Here is a 15,763-nt window from a genome sequence, read left to right on the forward strand (position 1 = left end):
CGTCGCCCAGCGCGAGGAGCTGGATGCCGCGCGGCGCAAGGCCGCTGACGACGAGAAGGAGGACCTCGTCAACAAAGCGCACGCCATCCTAATGCTTGGCATGGGGCGTCCTGCCGGGTTCCCTGCAGCGGCCGTCGGCCCGGCGAGCACAGGCTCGTCGGTCGCCCGGCCTACACACTGCCAGTCGCCGATGTCGCGCACCGCGCCCATGTCGCCCGGCTTTCCTCCGCCAAGGCACGACGGCCAGACCCGTTTCTCGGGGTCCTCGCCGGACGTGGGCATGTTCGCGCCGTCCACACCGCGACCCGCGGCCGTCATCGACCTCAACGTCACGCCTGGGTCCAGCAGCGGCGGGCGGCCGTTCGTCGAGATGAGAAAGCAGGCACGGGCACCGTTCACGGGCACCATGCCGGTCCCCCGCGTCTTGTTTGAGGGAATGCCAACCCCAACGCCAGCGGTCGACGACCCCTTCTACAACCGCTACATGGAGGGCGTGATCTTTGAGGGTGGGCATGGCCGTACCTACGACCCCGATGAGACCCAAAGTCAGGATGGTCGCGCCGAGTACGTCCTCGATGAAGAGGCCGACGACCGTGCTGACTAGGACCATGGTGACTCATGGCATGAAGACGATGACATCTATGTCGAAGGTGATGAAGAAGAACAAGAAGGCAATGACGTTGATATTAGTGGTGCGCCATTGTTCATTGACGAGCTCACCCAAAGAGCGGAGGCACAAAAGAAGAGGAAGAGCATTCGCACGGGTTCATATACACAAGATGAGGACAAGTTGATTTGCCAAGCTTGGATGGAGATTAGCCAAGATCCGAGGACCGACGCGCAACAAAAGGACATTGTTTTTTGGACGAGAGTCCACAAAACATTTCATGAAAGGAAGATGTTTGAGCCCTACCAAATTACAAGCAACCGTGGCATCGGCTCGATTCAAAAAAGATGGTTGTTTATCCAATAAGAGTGCAACAAGTATTGCGCCGCATTTGAGAGCGTTGAAGCACGACCCGTGAGTGGTCTCGGCGTTGGGGACATGGTATGCTCTCCTCTTTCTAGCCCTTTCCTTGCTACGGCCATGAGACTTCGGCCGTGTATATGTTTGCATGTTCACTTGTTGTTGATCATGTGGTGTAGGCATTCCAATCTTTGGAGGCATTCAAGGCCCGACACAATAACAAGCCATTCACTCTTACACATTGTTGGACGATCATCAACAATTGCCCTAAGTTCAAGGATCAATACCGTGAACTTCAAAGAAAGAGAGACAAGAAGACGGCCAAGTTCGCCGGAGGCGGGGATGGCGAGGCGTTGAAGAGGCCGAGGGGCAAGACCAACTCCAAGGTGGACGACATACGTGACGCCTCATCCATGGCCTTGCATGAGACTTTGCATGGCATGATGTCCCAAAAGGATGTGAGGGACGAGAAGAAGCGGCAAAGCAAGGACGAACAAATGAAGCAATACCTAGACCTTCAAAGACAGAAGCTTGAGATGGAGGAGGCGGCCAAGAGGAGGAAGATCGACATGGAGGAGGCGGCCCGGCAAAGGCAGCTCGACATGGAGGAGGCGGCCCGGCAAAGGCAGCTCGACATCGAGGCCGACAACGTCAAGGCCAGGCAGAGGCAGCTCGACATCGAGGCCACCAATGCCGCCACCAAAGCGAAGGAGGTGGCCCTTGCGATCATGAACGTGGACTTGTCGAAGATGAGCGACAAGATGAGGGCCTGGTTCGAGGCCAAGCAGAAGGAGATGCTGGACGCCGAAGGCCTGAACTAGGTCGCCCGATCGGCGTGGACGTTCTTTTTGAGGCTGGCAAGGGTGCCGCCCGCCCGTCAGGGCCGCTGCCGGTGTCCCGGCGAGAAAACATTCATTTTGGAGGCCGGCAGTGTTGCCGGCCGCTGGCATGTGTTGCCGGTGAGGAGAACTATTCATTTTGGAGGCTGGCTGTGTTGCCGGCCGCTGGCTGTGCCAACGATGGACGTGTAGGCCGCTGGCTCTGTAGTGAACCGGGGCCGCTAGCCTGAAGTAGGGCTTGGCATTTGAAACGTTGCTTTTAGTTTTTTAAGTACACGCGGACAGGATGGGGCAAATGGATGCGGCCGCGCGCTGGGCGCACGGTCACCGCATCCCAGGACACGCCCGGACACGACCTCAAATCCCTACCCAAACGGACAAAATCCGGACAAAACGAACATCCGTTTGGGGTCGCGCGGTGGAGTTGGCCTTACCGAAAAAGGCTTTCGCCCCGCTTTATATATAAAACAAACCGCCCATACCAAGCATCCAACAAGGTTCAACAAAGTACACACTCACACGTACACGGAAATCCGCAAGAACAAAAAGAATCAGAAGGGTCATGGCTGAGGGCACAACACAACAAGCCCTAAACACAAAACACACACGCCACAGAGCCACCAGGCGATCTAATCAGGCTCGGGGGGGGGGGGGGGGGGGCAGCGGGGGAGCCATCGAGCGGAGGTCGGAGAGGAGGGTGGTGATGACGTCCCTATCCTGGGGGCGGCTAAGCGGCCGCCAAAGCTGCAAGTAACCACACATTTTGAAGATTGCGTCAGTCGCACGTCGGAGGGGCACCTTCTGAATAACAAGCTTATTGCGAATGTTACAAAGCGTCCAGGCGAGAACCCCAACGCACAACCATCTAATATGGCGGTAGTGTGGAGGGGGAGCGTTGAGCTCGGCAAGAAGGTCGGGGAAGTTGGTATTGCACCACTGTCCACCAACTGTTTCGCGGAAGCAAGCACAAAGGAACTGGGCAGTGTAGCTCGAGAAGAAGATGTGGTTAGCATCCTTGACCGTGCCATAGATGGGGCACATCCCATTGCCCGGGCCGTTGTGCTTGGGGACTTCAACCCAGAAGGGAGGCGTCCACGGATCCATTGCCACAGGAAAATCCTGATCTTCAGAGGTAGGCGGATGTCCCAGATCAGGCTAAAGGGTTCCGGGGCCGCCGAGGGCGCAATGGCGGCGTACAGGGACTTCGTGGAGAAACGGCCAGGCGGCTCAAGGCGCCAGGAAAGGGCATCCCGGTCCTCCTCGATGTTCATCGACATAAGGGCGATGTCTTGGAGGAGGGAGTCCCAAGCAGCCATCTCGAGGGGGCCAAATGGGCGCCGGAAGGCGAGACGCCCTAAGTCAATAAGGGCCGTCTCGACAGAGACCCGAGGGTCGGACGCAATTGCAAAGAGTTCTGGGAATCACGCAGCCAGGGGGAAGTCCCCTAGCCAACGGTTAAACCAGAACAGGGTCGAGGCCCCGGAGCCAACCGAGATGGATGTGCCGATGCGGAGTACGGGCAGAAGCTGAATCACGGACTGCCAGAACTAGGATCCACCCGTACGCTGGCAAAAGGCAAGAGGTTGGCCACGAAGGTACTTATTACGGTTGATGGTGAGCCAGAGGCCTCCCTCCCCGTTAGCAATACGCCACAGCTAGCGGGTCAGGAGAGCAATGTTCATGCGATGGGATGACAAGATCCCAAGGCCACCCTGGTCTTTGGGTTTGCAGATGTCGGGCCAGCTCACCATATGGTACTTCTGCTTGTCGCCATCACCAGCCCAAAAGAACCTTGACTGGTATTTGGCAACCTCCTGATGGAGGGTCTCATGGAGGCCGTAGAAGCTCATGAGAAACCAAAGAAGGTTGGCAAGCGAAGAGTTGATTAGGATCACCCTGGCAGCTTTCGACAACCAGCGACCCCTCCAGGGTTCAACCCGGTGTTGCATCGTAGTTACCGTCGGGCGGAGATCCGCAATGGTGAGTCTGGAGTCACTAATGGGCACCCCCAAGTAAGTCGTGGGGAAGGAGCCCAGGCGGCAGTTCAGCCGGTCCGCAATGGACAGAGCCTCGTCCGGGGGATAGCTGAGGACCATCGCTTCGCTCTTATCGAAGTTGATGGTGAGCCCCGACATCTGTTGGAAGCACAGAAGGAGGAACTTCAGGTTGGCGATGTCGGACGCGGAGCCCTCCACCATAACTATGGTGTCGTCCGCATATTGGAGGAGGGAGACCCCTCCCCCGCCCACTAGGTGGGGGACAATGCCCCGAATATGGCCACAAGCTTCGGCCTTATTAAGGATGACCGCGAGGGCATCGACAACCATGTTGAAAAGAAACGGGGAGAACGGGTCACCCTGGCGCACCCCACATAAGGTGGAGAAGTAGGGCCCGATCTCACCATTGATGTTAACCGCCGTCCGACCGCAGGTGACGAGTTGCATAACGCGGGTCACCCAGCGGTCGTCGAAGCCCTTCGAAGTAAAACTTCCCGAAGGAAGGGCCAGTGGACAATGTCGTAGGCTTTGTGAAAGTCGAGCTTTAGGAAAACCGCACGGTGGTGTTTGGATCGGACTTCATGGAGGACTTCGTGAAAGACCAACACCCCATCCAAAATAAACCGGCCTTGGATGAAGGCGGATTGGTTGGGGTGGGTGACAGAGTCCGCTAGAAGGGTCACCCTATTGGCGTACCCTTTAGCCAGGATCCTGAAGATCACGTTGATCACCGTGATCGGGCGGAACTGGCGAATGTCCGAGGCCCCCGGGACCTCGGGGATGAGGGTAATGATCCCATAGTTCAGGGGCCCAAGGTCCATGGTCCCAGAGAAGAACTTGTCGAAGAGGGCCATGACTTCCGGTTTGATGGTTTGCCAGAACGTTTTGAAAAACGAGACTGGCAATCCATCCGGGCCCGGAGCCGAGGAGGCGTTCAGTGTGTTTCACTTCACCACGGATGGATGGGTACCGCATCCGCATCTACATCTTCACCACGAATTTTGTGAGAGCAGTCAGCAAACCTGCAGCAACCCCTCGTCAGAATCTATGGAGAAAACCGATGCTGAGCCAACTTATAATGATGATGTTGCGTTCTCAGAAGAGGATAATACGGGTGTTTGCGGGGCAATTATAAGGGATAGCAGCGGTATGTTTGTGCGCGGCAACGGCTAAACTCGAGCACGGCGTAGTGTCAGCGGAAGCAACCGAACTTGTGGAGGGACTCAAACTAGCCAGCACTATTGGTGCCAATTCTATCTCGGTACGGATGAACAATTTAGTCATTGTGGAAGCAATTCAACGGAATACTGGCCATTCAACGATCGCTGCTCCTATTCTTGACGTGTACCGAACACTTCTTCTTGACTTCGGAAATGTCTTATTAGAGCATTGCAACCGTCAATCTAATATGGTACCTCATGTGCTAGCTCATAATAGACGCGTTGATCCACCAAACTTGTGGTTGGACGCACCTTCCGATTTTATTTCCCGACTTTTAGCGGACGACGCTAGCCATGAAGGCTTTTTTCCTAAAAAAACATTTTCACCTTGATTACTCCAAACAGTGAACCCACTTGGCATCTCAGATGTGCTTGTAGGGTGTGTGGTTTGAACTAGATTCATGGTTCTTGGCTGATCGATTCGTCACTATTTTGATGCAGGTCCTATATACCTAAGAGTCTCATCCTTTCTATATTTTATCTCAACATACCGCATTCGCAAAAGAAAAAGGGCATGCAAGCTATCCGCATCAGCAGCCCCATTACTCTTGACATGCTAGCTTCCATGTCACTGCATCAGCGCGTCCTCAGGCACGTAAGCCGGCGGCCGGCAGCGCCCTCAGGCGCGCGGTGCCGCCCGCGCCTGACTCCTCCCGTGCCTGACTCCTCCCGGTGCGGATCCCCACGTCGAACGACGGACCTCAGCCCAATCCTCCACGGCGCGGCCTTTTATCCAGGAACAACGGCGACCGACGCGGCTCTCGTCCTGCATCCTCGCAGAACGGTGGCGCCTGCAGCAATCGCGGTGCGGTACAACAAAGGCAGCCAACGGCCGATGCACAACGACTACGTCCTCCGGCTCCGATCAAGGGTGCGTTGCTCGAACTGCATGGCGCCGGTGCTCTCCGGCACGCGCAGACGGGTTAGGATCTTCTGCAGTACTGTATGGTGCAGTACAATCACTGCCGTGTGAACCTGACTCCACATGTCATCCACACTATAGTACCATACAATACTTCAGAGGATCTCAACCCCGCGCAGACTACGCGCGGTTGTGGAGGCAAGCGCCAGCTCTGCACGAGCTCAAAGGGAAACACAGGCAAAGCAGCTGCATGCAAAGGACTCACGTGAACAACCCTACGACGTACCACCTACGTTTTACAGGCTGAATCCTGCACCGGTTATTTATCTTGGTGTAAGAGCATCCTCGGGTAGCCACCGGTCAGCACTTATTTTTCATCCGTTGAAACCACACACCATAACCTTTACTTCTCAAATCCATAATAGATCATGCAACACACAAAAGCTACGTAAATACATGCTATGTAGATAAACCTAGCATGCTCGTCGTCGTCAACGATGTGCACGCCGTTCTTGCCGGCAGTGCCGGACGGACCTGCATCCTGGTGCATTGGATGGCCGGCCCCCGCACCTCCGACTCCTCGTCGTCGGACAGCTCGGCGAAGATCTCGTCTAGCTCCGCGTCTGCTGAACAGAGGAAGCGGCGGTTGACCTTCACCTCCGCCTCCGGCTAGATGGAGTAAAGGATGGCATGCTGCTATGCTGCCCCTGCTTGGGCTACCACGAACCTTGCTAGCGCGTCGGCCATGGCGAAGCCCGCAGCCGAGGGTGCCGGATCCGCCTCGCCTGCATCCTATTCTGCTTCCTTCGGCTCTGCGCCCTCCATGGTTGTGTCCTGCTTCTGGTCCTCTTCCTCCCCCGACTCTCCATGCCCTCCATGGTTGTGTCTTGCTCCTGGTCCTCCTCCTCTGACTACATGCCCTCCATGGTTGCGTCATGCTCCTTCTCCGGCTTCGGCAAGTCCGTAGGTAGGCCAGTTGCAATCCGGGCTTCACGCCTACTCCGGATCTGCTCAAGGAGCTCTAGCCGCCACACGTCGTGATCCTCTGCCGGGCCATGGCGGATGGCGAGTGGATTGAAAGGTGGTGCCGTGGGGGAGGAGGGAGGGAGGGGGTAAAATTGGGGACGGGATAGGGTTCGGGTGCCGCCGCCTGGTTTAAATAGCTAGACTAGGGCCCTCAGATAGCGGCCCGGAGCTGCGCCATGAATGCGCCCCTACCGCCCTCATCGCTAATTGAAGGAGACGCCCATAGGATCAAAGGATTTTTGTGTGTTTCCATGTGGGTCCCTGCTGCCAGTCCGACGTGGCGAACGCACCCTGGTCTCTCCATATCCGCTTTAAATTTGGATTGAATATGAGAGGTGCCGGACAACCCGGACGTATAGGGTCGATATGAGGAGCCAGTCTGGTCAATTTTTTACTGACCAGTGGTTAGGCCATCCACCGGCCGTACAAGGGGGTTGTGTGTGTGTGTGTGTGTGTTGGGGTGGGGGGGGGGGGGGGGGGGGGGGCTTGGGGAGTCCAGCTGTAGATGCTCTAACAGCTGACTTGCCGCATGCTCCATCTATATATTGCAAATCAATGATGTCTTGTACATATGTCCGGTTTTTAGAATCTGTTTGTTAAGACCTAAAACCACGACAAGTATTTTAGAATGGAGGGAGTAACAAAGCTTTGTTGTGCCACCGTTTATATTGCTGTTATTATTTTGATTTCTATTGCCTTTGCTTGTTGATTTTCTGGTTTGTCCAGATTTTCTTGCTTTAGATTTTTCTCATTGTGTTCATACTAGCTAGCAGTATTTGTGCTGTGCAATGCAAATGGCATGCAATGCCTATTTCAAACCGATCAAATTACACATGATAAACTAGCACATTTGCTGCCTAGAGTTTCTTGGAGGTCTGTATGGTATACCACTCCTACCAAATTGATGCTATTACACCAATAGTGGAATATGCGGGTAATTTTTTTTTAAAACAGAGGCAAAAGATTTGCCTCATCGATTAATTAAGCAGAAGAGAATTGCCCAGTTAATTAACGGAAAATCGGGCGAAAACTAATACAGACCAACCACACATGAACTATTCACAGAGCATGCAACCCCTAAGCACATGATCGCCTGACAACCAAACCCAACACCTAACGTCCACCAACCCCACACTGCTACATCGCAAAGACACCCCAACGAGAGTAACTCGACCGAAGACCACAGGCACCACCAAATCCACGAAGACAAGCCAGGCCACAGTATGCGGGTAATTATTACTTACGAACTGATTGTCGTGGCTCACATCTGAAAGTTTGTCTCGGACAGTATTTCTGCGAATTAACTGTTCACCTGTTTAAGACCTCCATGGTTGATGGTTGACCGAACCCTGCTTCCTCGCTTTTTATTTGCTATTATTATTAATACGGAAGAGGTTACATGTATGGTGACAACATGAGCACAATTGTTTTTCTGTCCAGTGGGCTGGTTGGTACTTTGTGCTAGTATCATACGTAATTCATTTGAGGCTTCCAGGGATGCTTTTCCAAGTGTTGACTGAGCCTACCAATTTCTTCAGGTTTCAGGTTACATCCTTCGTGCCGCGTTGCAGCACTGCAGCAAGCGGCGTTCACCCCCGGCAACCCCCCCTGCATGCTGCATTGCAACATGTCGGTGACCTTGCAGCATCGCTGCCTCGGTGCCCGCCTACAACACACCCGACCTTGTGGCAGCGTTGGCACGCCCATCGAATACAACAACGCACTCTCTCCGCACACACTCACCCCAACTCTTTGCGTCGCCGACTCCATCCCTTAAGGTTGCAAAAATAGCAAGCCACCGCTTGTTGCAGCACACAACCGGCTCGCAACATCGCGCGTCACCCCGCTCGCAGCAATGGGAGATGTTGGCGTCCTTCCCGCATCATCGACGCATCTCCGGGTGCCCCCCTCACAATAGCAATGTTGTAGCAATTGTGAAGAGCCTGGAGCCCACTTGAGGATGAATGCAGGGAGTAACACACATGGGCACACTGTTGTGGAATTGACGGCCGAGCGACGTGATGAGGTTATGCAGTCATGAAGGCGCATGTGGAAGGAGATGAAGAAGCTAAGAAGTACTCCCTCCTTTCCAAAATATAAGGTGTGCATTGAATTTTTTGGTCTTTATCACACAACCTTTGACTATGATTTTCACTTATTGTATGCCTACAAAATTATTATAATGACATACGAAATACAATTGTTTTGCAAGACAAATACAATGATAATACATGTTCAATCCATGTACTTTGGTATATATTATGGTAAAAGTCAACTTTGGCATCAAGATTTTGTAGGTCATTTTTCTCTCGTCCCTGGCGGCTACAAACCTAGCCGTCGCCAGGAGAGGCCAATCTTCCAGCACCGTCCTCCGGTAGTTCCCCTTCACCGGCGACCTCGATCGTCGATGGTGAGGAGGGGTCCCCGGATCCACGCGTGTGGATCGTTTTTTCTCCCTCGTAGTCTAGGTTTTTTGGTTGTTCATTGTCTTCCCTTCGGCGGCGATAATGATGGCGCTGAATAAAGATTCTTCGGATCCTTCCCTGACGAGGCCATCGGTCCTACGGTTGGGGATGGACTTGAAAACCAGTCTGTTCAAGCAAGGTTGGCGTGGCGGCAGCATCCTCGTGGTGGGCATGTATCCTCGGGCTCCGTCGTTGCGATGACGTTTGCTCTAGCGTCGGCGCAGAGCTTGGGAGATAGTCCAGGAGCGGATGCAGATTGTGGTATGCATTGATGACATCTGGAATACGAAACATGTGCTAGGCTCGTGGTTCGTGGATGTCAGGTATGGTTTTCTCCTTCGACGTCTTAGTCGTGGTGGGGTGCCAGATCTGGAGTTCGATGGCGTGTCCGGAGTGTTGCACCGGTTTGATTCGTTCAACGGCAAGGGCTTCACTTTTGGCGAGCCACTTTGGAGGTTTGCAAAGCTGCATATCAGCGATGGAGCCGCGTAGAGCTCGGGTGAGGAGGTGGTTTGTCATTCTTTTCTTTGGTGGCTATTGTGGTGGTACCGGAGGCAGGTGACGGCCGTTGGTGTCAAGCTCAGAGATGTTATATTATCTTTTCAGTTTTGTCATGTCAGTCTTTACGTGTCTTGTACTTTGATCTTTATGACATGAATGAGACATCTATTACCATGCAAAAAAAAAACTTGTGCATCAAAGACCGTGCAAAGTCAAGCGTGCCTTATATTTTAGGAAGGAGAGAGTATCTTGTAAAAGGATAAGATCGAAATAAAATATCCGTTTTGTTAAAGCACATCTAGATGTGCCCTAAGTATTGTACATCTAAGTCCTATATCATTACTTTTACGTGAAGATTTGTGCAAGCATTTTCATTAGTCTTCTTTCTTTTTCTTTCTAGTTTGATTAAATTATTTAGATGTGCAATAATAGAGCACCTCTTGATGTGCCTTAGACGGACCCATAAAATAAATAAAGTTATGGGAACGGGGAAAGGTGTGTGTGCGGGACACTTGCGGTGTAGGAAGGCGGCGTGCTATAATCAATCTGGTGATTAAGAATGTTTTCCAAGAAATTTTGTGTAAGGACTGTTCTACAGTCTATACTGATATAGAACGTACTTCCTTGGTGATTTAAATTTGAACTACAGTCACGACACTTATTTTTAGATGCAGGGAGTATAACTTTAACTGAAGTGACACATAGCATTATTAAGCTAACCCAACCAAGCGTTTTAGCGATGAGAGGTCGCATATTTTTAGTGATGAGAGAGGAGCTTAGCAAAATGAACAAGTGGGTGGCTGACTCGTGGGTCCATACTCACTATGGGCCCGTGAGCAACCGCGTGTTCGAATTCGGCCCAAGCAGACATTGAGAACACCGCAGAACCAACCAGTCGTCTCCACACTACGCCCAGAAACCCCGAAATCCACAAACCCTCGCCGGCGCCGCCGTTGGCCATGGCTGAGCAGGTGGCACCCTTCACGACGGCGGCCAATGCACAGTGCCATGGCGCCGACTTGCACAAGATGGAGGAAACTGCGGAGTTCAATAGATTGTGTTTACTTTGCCCAATAGGAGGTGAAGAATCTACAAGGATGCTCTCATATTCCACCTTGGAGATTGAGCATATCTACAAACTTGCTAAGCTCATCTTCAATCTATTACTATACAACATTCACCCTTTGTTTTTCATTTCTGCTACTCCTTAGATTGCCTGCCACCTAGTGGACGTTCATATTGAGCATCATCTAGAGTGAAATGCTACCCCACTTCATCATCAAACACTATACTTTCTTTCGTCCGCCTCTAGATCTTCTATGTGTTTCAAATAGGCAACATATTGAGCATCATCTAGAGTGAAATGCTACCCCACTTCATCATCAAACACTATACTTTCTTTGGTCCGCCTCTAGATCTTCTATGTGTTTCAAATAGGCATCCCATTTAGAAACTCCCAACAATGCTCAAACATAAATGGACCGTCTTGTTGTGATCTGCCTCATAAGTTTGCATTGCCCTCTTCTTTAAATCTGCATCATTTTTTTTGAGGGAACAATCTGCATCATTTTCACCACTACAGCATCAGCCTCCTTAGACCGCAACCCTTTTCTTAATTCTTCCAAAGCGACCCTTCACATTTTTTGGGATGATATTGTTGTAGACAGCATCAACATCATTCCAATATTGGTCGTTCTTCTTGTAATTCGATTGGATCGGGTCTGTTTGAATTATTCAACCAGGCACTGACCTGCAATATTATCAGAAGGGGTTTATCGTCGTGCTAGTAATGCAACACATGGAGCATACTAAAAAACTTACCAGTCGAAGCTCCTGTTTTGTCGATAGCAGGTGTTTTTCAGTCCTTGTCAATGTTGATTGGCTGTGGCGAACACCCATTGTTCACCAGGTTGTGTGGCTTGGTGTGTTCTCAAAGAAACTAAGGAAACCACAAGGTGGGTGAGAATCCACTCCCTGGCTCAACCAATACTACATGATCAAACAAATTGAGTTCGTAATACATCATGATTTTAAACAAATGGCATACAATTCCCCTTTCCCCAGCAGCCAGTCCCTTTGCTTCCAAAAACTCTATTCCTTTGCTTCCACATGCTCCAGCAAATCAGAATGTAAAATGCATACCATCCCTGAATACACACACATTGTGGTCAAGGGGCGGCTGGGCATGGATGGATGTACAACACCTATGCAAAGACGCCATGAGGACGGAGCTGAAGCTCCTCTATTTGGTTATGTTGCTTCTCCTGCCTCAAATGTAATGCTTCGCTACTGTTACCCTAGTTTTTCTATGCCTTTCATGATTGAAAAGAACCTCAACTATCTACCATGTTCCATTCAAGAGATGGAACGGAACAGGGGGAGCCGTTTTCGCTACCCATTTATCTAAAAACACACACCAGGAATGGAACATTTAGCCACAATGAAATGGTTCAAGGAGCATAGATAGATAGATAGATAGACAGACAGGGAAATTGGTAGCATGGGTTACAGGGCAAGTAAAATAACAGTTGATAGCACCACACACCAAGCCGCAAATTCAACAAACCAACATAAGGCCGCGGGTAGCAATAGATATACCACGTCCACTCCATGGCTTGCAACGAAAACACAACACCCCAGTACTCCACAGAGGCTAAGCTTGGAAGACCCCCGCGGCGAACGAAAACGGGTCAGGGAAAGAGAAATCCGCCCCGGTTTTGAAGTTCCAGGGAGTACCCCCTGGTTGTCCCTGGTTCACAACCACAAACTGGTAGCTGGACTCAGATGCCATGTTTCCACAGCTGTGTCTCACCTTGGCGACCGCCTCCTTCGTCGAGTACGGTGTGAAGCGTGGATTGGCCATCACGATGAATGTGGACCACAGCGAGCGCGCGCTACCGAAGAAGAACTCCAGGAAGCCAACCTCACCAGTGTCCCCTCTGAACTCGCGGAGGCACATCGTGTGGATGCGCGAGACGACATTTTCGATGGGACCAGACTCCTCCCAGAACTTGCGGGTGAGGTGGTCACCAGTGGGTTGATCACATCTTTTGCTCTGCAAAAAACAGATTAGATCGGTCAACAGTTGGACGTACCAGAAGTCAAGAGGCAAAGTAATATAAATCAAAATATCAGTAACTAATATCATAACATAAACAGATGAACATGCGTCCAGACGACCTGATTGTTGAGAATAAATGGTAATGCTTGGCTTATTTTAGCTATATTGGTCAAGAATAAGAATGTACTGTATATGATAATTTGTCAGGTATGCCTAGTCATAATAACACCGTTATCATCATCTTATTCTGTTATTCACAGGCAAATTACTCAGCCTAGCATGCATAACACAATACATGGCTCACACTTCACAGTAGAAGAAAATAAAAAGACCATAAAGAACTTTAATGATAATTGACTTGACAGATCTATGCAAATAAGTGAGAACACTGCAAGCAACTAAATCTGCTGCAAGATGGAACAAGTTTTTCAATTGACGAGTAGAGGAAATTGTTAAGAATAATAAGCTGAGATAAATAAGTCCGTAGTTTCCATTTGCTGTCAGGAAGAAAAAGGTTAGAAAAGAAAATGGTATTATAAATTCCCTTTTTGTGAGCAAATGGAGCATTTGTTTTTAGGCTAAGATTCAGAATCTACACTGCATGCAGTGCTAACTGCTCAACACTAAATGCTGGAACCTATACTGGTCCATAACTAAATGCTGGATCTGATTTGTAGTAGAAATGACAACTCTATATTTCAATGGGTGGAAGTACCACACTGCAAATTACGAAATAGCCTAGTAGTGCAGGCTGCAGAGAAAAAAATATGAATCATGTTATCCTAACAAGATGTGCTGAGCATAAATCCATGACGGTAAATTAAGATATATGTGAGGCTGCAAACTTCAGTGCAGAATGGACGATTTTGGTCTTAACAACATTTGCCAGATATGTTCTTTAACACGAACTTCCGGATGTGAGCTACAACAGCCTCTTTCTATAATAAATTAGTCAGGATAAGTCCCGAAGGTCCTGATATGATCAAACTAGCGTACTAGCATCCATGCAGCGATTATGGTATTACCAATACCGAAACAGCCTCGAGAACTGTCAACATGAATGTGCTAGTTTACTATGTGTAGCTTTCATAAGTCAGAAATAAGCATTGCATGTCTCATGTCTGTTACAGAAAGAAAATCTGGACATACCTATACCTACAGAAGCAGAACACTATAAATCAAGATGACGGCATAATCCATTGTGCAGCAAAACACTAGCTTGCATCACTATAATCCCTCACATTACAGTGGACAAAACCAAAACGACCATATAAAGAGCTATCACAATGACAGATAATGACAGACTTGAAGTAAATAACAGGTAAGAAATCCATGCAAATGTAAGCAGAATATGAATTGGTGACAGATACCATAATGTGCAGTCTCTCCACGTTGGGAAAGCACCTGAGGAAGGTGGGCACCATCTAGACGTCACTGCGAACCCCAAAACGCACATTCAAGCTCAGAATTTTCACGGTTGTGAGCATGGTACTTGTGCTTGCCTTTATCCCGGGCTGAAATTTTCCCAATTCAAGAAGAACATCACACAACTAATTGAGTCATCAGCTGAACATATTTGCTAACTGAACTAACAGAGATACGGGAGACGGGAGATGTACCGTGATGACCGTTTTCCCAACCTCTAGGACCTGTCCTGGCTCTAAGAATCCAAATGTGTGCAGCTTGGGGGCATCAACAATCCTGACTCTGAAGGCACCATGACCGACTCTGCCAGAGAGGATAAGCCGCTCGAGGCATGGAGCCTTTAGCATGGTGATGCTCTCCATAACCGAGCTGCAGATTTGCACGCAGCGTAGGCTCTGGCTGACGAGGCGTAGACGCAGCTCCCTGCGGCATCCCTCGATGTTGAGGATCTCCAGGACATGGCTCCTGGCGACGAGGGACTCGATGGCGCCGTGCTCCATTTCAACGCTGCATATGCCGAGCTCGACAAGGTGGGGAAAGGAGGCACGGCGCAGGACGTCCGTGCTCGGTAATTTCCAGAAGCCGATGTAGAGGCTGGTGAGGGTGCTGACGCTGAAGAGAGTGGGGGGGAGGGGCATGTCTTGCGGCCACGGTCGATTGACGAGGACGAGATCTTGGACGCCCTTGGCGGCGAGGAGCTGGATCCACCGCGCAAGCTGGACAAGGTAGCCATTCATGTGGCTGCAGACAAGGTCGACGCAGCGGAAGGGGCCCGGATGCGCTTCGAGGATGCGGGACACGACCGCGGTGACGGCCGGCGAGTTGGCGCGCGTAGGAGGCCAGACGTGGCCGTCGGGGAGGAGGTGGGCGTCGCTGAGGACGAGGGGCGTGGAGCGCCAGAGCGTGCGCCAGCAGGTGGAGAGCACGGCGGTGCGCGCGGCGTCCTTGACGGGGAGGCGAGCGACGATGTTGCGCAGGAGCTCGTCGGGGAGGCTGCTGATGCGGTCGACGCCGTCGGTGGAGGCGGCGAGGGCCGTGAGCCGACCGTTGTTGGCGAACGGCGGGCGGGGGACGAGGGTGTAGATGTACGATAGCACGTGCTCCATGAATTGGTCCAGCTCGTGCGGGTCACAGCCATGGCGCCGCAATGCGGCCGCCGTCGCAGGATCGACGTTGGTGAACGGTCTCGGGTCAGCCATGGTCATACGGCGGCGCCGGCGGACGAGCCGGCGAGGGTTTGGGGATTCGACTGGGTGTGGGTGGAGGTGTGTGGCGATGGTGGGCCGTCCGTTTTATAAAGGGACCGAAGCAGTCTCTCTGGAGTGTTGTTACTTAGTTGGGCCAAAGCCGACACAAGTTGCTCACGGACCCACGATTCAGTCACTTATTTTTTTTACCCC

The 15,763-nt window shown here is 51.3% G+C and overlaps 1 pseudogene; it reads right to left on the reverse strand.

Moving 5' to 3' along the window:
• Nucleotides 1-12,530: 12,530 nt before the first annotated feature.
• Nucleotides 12,531-15,562, reverse strand: LOC123038991 (putative FBD-associated F-box protein At5g53635; annotated as a pseudogene).
• Nucleotides 15,563-15,763: the final 201 nt, after the last annotated feature.

The sequence above is a fragment of the Triticum aestivum genome, chromosome 2B, assembly GCF_018294505.1.
Source record: "Triticum aestivum cultivar Chinese Spring chromosome 2B, IWGSC CS RefSeq v2.1, whole genome shotgun sequence".
Classification (NCBI taxonomy): domain Eukaryota; kingdom Viridiplantae; phylum Streptophyta; class Magnoliopsida; order Poales; family Poaceae; genus Triticum; species Triticum aestivum.